This window comes from Sus scrofa, chromosome 13 (genome assembly GCF_054392235.1).
Source record: "Sus scrofa isolate SSC_HxYL_T2T_F1_AM1 chromosome 13, Sscrofa_HxYL_maternal_Yorkshire_Landrace_v2.0, whole genome shotgun sequence".
Lineage (NCBI taxonomy): Eukaryota > Metazoa > Chordata > Mammalia > Artiodactyla > Suidae > Sus > Sus scrofa.
In genome coordinates, this window is record NC_139395.1 from 41349137 (window position 1) to 41355136 (window position 6000).

Sequence of the window (6000 nt, forward strand, 5' to 3'; positions counted from 1 at the left end):
AGTTCCCTTTGGGGCTCAGTGGCTTAAGGACCAGATGTTGTCTCTGAGGATATGGGTTCCATCCCTGGCCTCACTCAGTGGGTTAAGGATCTGGCGTTGCCGTGAGCTGTGGTGTAGGTTGCAGACGTGGCTCAGATCTGGTGTTGCTGTGGCTGTGCTGTAGGGCAGCAGCTATAGCTCTGATTCAACTCCTGGCCTGGAAACTTCCATATGCTGCAGGTGCAGCTGTAAAAAAATAAAAATAAAAAACCAAACAACCCCTCCCCCCAAAAAAACTGTCATTAACCCAGAAGTTCATCTGGAAGTTGATTCTCAGAAATTATTAGGGATTTAGACAAAGATTTATACTAGCTACCATTCATTAAGTGCATACCATGTGCCACGCACTAAACACATAAATTATCTCCTGTACCCACAAAGAGTTCACCAAGATATTGCTTTGAATGGCAAAAAAATTAGAAATATGCTACTCTTAGAATAAGAGAATGTTTCAAAAAATTAGAATAAGTCATAGAACTAACACTATGCATTAAAAACTACTCTGTTAAAGAATTTTCAATGCCATGGGAAATGTTCTTATTTATACAGTATACTTGTAACCTAAAAATACGTCATAAGTATACATGCATTTAAAATAATAGTGAGATAAGTCAAAATATCACTAGGTAGAATGGATTTTTTTTTAATGCTTTCTGCATTTTCCTGTTTCTCTACAGTTGGCGTGTATCCCCTTAATGGTGAAAAGGTTACAAAAAGGTGCAGGTGTGTGCATGCCCGTGCCTTCCCCCTGGGTGGGAGGGGCTCCTTATGTCACTCTTCCTTCAGACAGCCTGCCTTCTGGTCCAGTTCCGGTGAGTCACCCAACGCGTCTTGTGTTCTTAATTTTCTCTTTGCAAAATGAATGTGATCATCCGGGCCTCTCCACCTCATAAGATGGTTGTATGCTGCAGCTAACTCCTGCCTGTAAAACCCCAGGTGAATGCTAATTACTGTCATTGCGAGCACACCAGGGCTTTCTGGTAGAGGTGAGTCACCGTGGCTGTGACATCACTAGCAAGACTCATGTAAGAAAGGAATGGCCTCCTGGGACAAGATTTCATATGAAGGCTTCTCTTCCCAAGAACCTTCCTCCTGCACAGTTTCCAGGAGTGTCGGAGGGTGGAATCGTGTATCCTTCTGCTGTTGTTGGTAGCCAGTGACTTGGTAACGTACCATAGGGGCATTTGTTTCTCACGCATACATTTCAGCTGGGGTTTGGCTGATCTTGGCTGGGATCAGCTGGGTTGGGTTCCAGGCCTCAGTCTGGGGCCGGGTCTCTTTCACGTGCCTCTCATCCTTCCGGGACCGGCAAGCTCGCTGGGGCATGTTCTCCGGGTGCTGGGAGAGGCCTTAAGGGGACACACCCAGTCGCACACGCACATTTTAAACCACTGTCTGCGTCACATCTGCTCATATCCTCCAGCTGAGCCCCAAATCATGGGGCAGGGGAGTGTTTCCCTCCCCAGATTGTGGGAGGATCTGCAAAGGTACCAGCAAAAGGTGTGGATGCCACAGAAGGTGAGCAGGATCGAGGCTAATAATTCAGCCTGGCATGAGGAGGGTGGGGAAGCTGTTAGCGCTCTGACTGTCCAGACTAAAGGCGGGGAGGGAAGAGGTTGGAAGCCCGGGCTGTGACCTTTTGGAGGCCGCTGGGAAACGCCTACCCTGGATCCCTTCATTCACACAACCAGCATTTATTGGGGGTTGGCTTTGGAACTTGGTGAGGCTCTGAGCTGGGACACAGTGAGAATGAAGGCAGGACTCTATTCCCTCTGGTTGTTTTCCTAATACATTTTCTTTCCAAACCTGCAGCCTGTTGCCACATTTTAAATGCACTCTCACTTGCTGTGTTGCTGCCTCTTGTGTTGCCATGGTTTTAAAAGGTTGCGTGTATTTTTATCATCTCATGACCATATCTCAAGCACATCCCTCGTGTAAATATCTCTATGATCAGAGTTCTCCCTGGGAGGATCAAGTGGATGTGTCCCCAGCCTGGACTGTCAGGGCCTGTCTGATGGTGTGGTCTGTTGCCTAGGAAGGAGGGGCCATCTGCCAGGACAGCACCTGAGGGGCGTGGGGAGTGGGGGGGCTCTTTCAGCTGTGCAGGGCTCGATGAGGAGATGCCTCCCAGAGATGGCGGGTTTGGAGAGCTGCAGAGACCGAGCCAAGACTTGGCAGCTGGGAGGCAGCTGGCCATGCATGGGGCATGAGCTGTGGCTCTGGAGTGAGCGAGGAGTGACAAGGCATGAGGAAGTGCTGGCTGACAGGAAGCAAGTGGAACAGGAAGCGATCCCCCCAGGACCAAGCCCCTGACCGACCAACTGTCCCTTGACATTCTCTATGCCACAGTCTAAGTCTTAACAGGGATGGACAGGCCCTGGCTGGAGGGCTGAAGAGACTGAGCGCGCCCTGCAACCCTGGATGATGGGAACTAGTGTAGACCGAAAGCTTTACCCCAGCAAGAGAGTCTGGGGTGTGAAGACTCTTCTTACTTGGAATCAGATGATGTGGCACAGCTACAAAACAGGAGTCTCCTTTTCCTTCTGAAGAGAAACAAATATGTACGAAAAAAACAAGGAAAGAGAAAACCTGGTGTGGCATTCTGCCAAATCATGGCAGATGTCCCTGTCAGGTTGGCATCTGCCTTGCAAGAGCTTACTATAACCATCAAAAGTCAAGGCTAATTATTCAAAAATCATCAGACACTTCCCCAAACACCTGACCAGCACTGCTCCAAACCATCAAGGTCATCAAACACCAAGTCAGAGAAACTGACTGCCACCGCCAAGAGGAGCCTGGGGAGACAAAAGGATGGGATCCTGGAACAGAAGAAGACATTGAATATAAGTGAAGGAAATCCACATAAACTGAGGGACTTAGGTTCATAATCGTGATCGATCCTAGTTCATTAATTGGAACAAATATCCCATCTTAATGGAAGATGTTTATTACAGGGGAAATGGGTTGTGGGATGCATTGGAACCCTCTGTGCTATCTTTTAAATTTTTCTGTAAACCTGAAACTGTTCTAAAAAAATAAAGGCTATTAAAAAAATCAATTCAAGGGTTGAAAGCACGGACTTGGAAGCCGGGCCACCTGGAGTCCAGTCCCAGGTGCCTCTTCGCCTGGGAAGGATCACTCACCCCTTTCTGTCGTGCCTCAGTTTCCTTGCTCTGGAAAATGGGAATAATTATACTACCTCTGATTGTCCTGGGGACTAAATGAGTTAAAATTTGTCATACTCTGGAAGAGTGCCTGGCCCTGGACAAGGGCTCCAAGTGCTTATTTAGCCCAAAAATAAAAGTAAAGATGAGGGTTCACTCACACGTTCTTTACAACATGAGGATACATACATTAGCTGAGTTTTAATTTGTCTAAAAAAAAAAAGAGAGCATGTTCAGGGCTTAGTTACTGTCCCAGAAATCCCGAGATACTGCCCACTCCTGCCAGCTTGGCCTGAATGTGGTTCTTCTTTCTCCCAATGGTTTCCCATTCTTTGCCAGGTTCTGGAGGGATGACTCAGCCTGGAAAGCTCCCGTCAGAAGTCACATCAGCACAGGCAGATACACCATCCCCTTGCCTGCCCTACCTTCCCTTCCTCCCCAGGGTAGGTTCCAGCAATACTCTGAGACACCTGCAACCCCGCCTCCCTCACCCAGACATGTGGCCCCGACACCTCCAGCTGTCTCTCCTGCCTGCACTGATGCGTGTCCAGCTCAGAGAGCCTTGATGAAGAGGGGACAGCACCGCCCAACAGGAAGCTTGGGAAATGCGTGTGTTCCTCATCGCTCAGGAAGAACAATCCTGAACTTTGTCCAAACGGTTGAAAGCTTGATGCGAGTCATCTTCCTGTGAGCATCTGGAAAAAAGCCTGTGTCCAAGCAGACCTGGAAGCACACATCTGCTGTTTCCTTCAGTCAAGACCTTGAATTCCTGGAGCTGTTTCCTGCTCCTGCCCCCGACGGCCCCGACTCATGGCCATGCTCCCTTGCTGGGGCTGCCAGGTAAAACAGAAGCCAAGCACTGCAGTGTGGCAGTGATGGAAGATCTAAAGCTACAGGATGAAGCCGAATCTCCCCAAGCTCTTCCTCAGTGGGTTCCTTCACTTTTTTCTTTTTCTTTTCTTTTCTTTTCTTTTTTTTTTTTTTTGTCTTTTTGCCTTTTCTAGGGCCACACCCATGGCATATGGAGGTTCCCAGACTAGGGGTCTAATTGGAGCTGTAGCCATTGGCCTACGCCAGAGACACAGCAACGGGGGATCCAAGCCACGTCTGCGACCTACACCACAGCTCACGGCAACGCCGGATCCTTAACCCACTGAGCAAGGCCAGGGATCGAACCTGCAACCTCATGGTTCCTAGTTGGATTCATTAACCACTGAGCTATGACGGGAACTCCTCCACTTTTTTCTAAAGAGACCTATTTCTTGTCCAAAATCCTGAGACATTGGTAAAGGGGGTCCTTAATACGACCCTCGTTTTACAGGTGAGGAAACCAAGTCCTTCTGGAGACAAAGAAGATTGTAGGCATGTTTCCTATTTGGAAAAGGGTTGCAATTTTTCTTCCATGTTCTAGCTGGGGTTAGCTCATTTTCTTTGCTTTTCTTTGCCAGCGCTTGGCAATGACCTACATAGACCACATGCCTAATAATAACTTAAGCTTTATTTTCACCCAACATTCAAGGGCCTCAGGGGATTTGGCAAAAAGCAGTATTTACTAAATCATCTGCTTGTTGCAAACAAGCCTTACACCTCTGGGCCAGCCTTTGAAGAGATGAGGCTGACGGCTGGGAGTATCTGGCACAGCTGTCGCTTGTCTGACTTTTTTCTTCTTCATTTTTTAAATCTCTTAAGACCGTGGCTCACTTGCAAAGGGTTGATGTTTGAGGTATGTAACAACTAATGTGGCTCAGGTATTGACCAGTCATAATAGATGTTGATCAGGGAACCCAACCATCCCTGGTTGGCCAGGCATTGCCCTGAAGCTGCAGGTTTAGGGGAAGATCCAGGGAGATCCAGAGAAAAGGCCTAGATGGTCAGGGTAGTGGGACAATGGCAGTACCAAGTGATAGGGAAATACTTTAATATTTAACCAGCTGACAATGAGGTCCCACTGTATAGCATAGGGAACATGTCTTGGGATGGACCATGATGGAAGATAATACAAGAAAAAGAATGTGTGTATATATATGTATGACTGGGTCACTTTGCTGTATACCTAAAATTGACAGAACATTGTAAATCAACTATACTTTAAAAAATAAATTTAACCAGCTATCAACCATAAATGCGTATACATTTCAATTCCTGAGAAGTTCATATCCCTACAGTTTGCCTTAACATAGACTTGTATACATGATGGTTAACCATGGTGGGCCAAGGATCGTTGATGTTTGGATTCAAGACCGTCAAGGATTTCTTTTTACTGCATCCTACATCCCCTTTGGTCCGCTGGAGCTGGAAGATGAGCCAGGCGCATGGTTACCTGAAATCAGGTGTAAGAAGAAGAAGACAGTGGGTGCAAGTCATAAATGATAGTATGAGATGATCACAGCTAGGAAAGCCCAAAAGGGCCGTAAGTCCAAACGACTGTGCAGAGATGGAACAAAACAGGGCGAATGTTGGAAAGATCCTAGGACAAGGGGGTCTAAAACCACTGCCTTGAAAGCTCCATCACTCGTTGCCAGGGGAAGCTTAGCTGTGGTTAAACAGGTGGGGAAGGGTGGGGCTACTCAATACTCAACAGCTCTTAGAAACTGACTTGTGAAAAGATTTCCCCAAGTGTTTGCAACTCACCCAGAAAAGTTGTCCCAGGTACCAAAGCTGATAAGAAAGACCTGATATTTAAAACAAATTGTAATTGTAGTATAGTTGATTTACAATGTTGTGTTAATTTCTGCTATATAGCAACATGACTCATTATATACATATATACATGATTTTTTATATTTTATTCCATTAT

At 46.8% G+C, this 6000-nt stretch overlaps 1 protein-coding gene across 2 annotated transcripts in view; it reads left to right on the forward strand.

Moving 5' to 3' along the window:
* Positions 1-5326, forward strand: part of LOC110256581 (protein O-linked-mannose beta-1,4-N-acetylglucosaminyltransferase 2) — a 104686-nt gene extending 99360 nt beyond the window's left edge. The window contains exons 11-12 of one of the 2 annotated variants that reach the window (XR_014822863.1): positions 717-1168; positions 1852-3097. The gene's annotated coding sequence lies outside the window, so the exon portion shown is untranslated. Of the gene's footprint in view, positions 1-716 lie in introns of both variants that reach the window. The other variant, XR_014822862.1, reaches the window with a different exon arrangement.
* Positions 5327-6000: the final 674 nt, after the last annotated feature.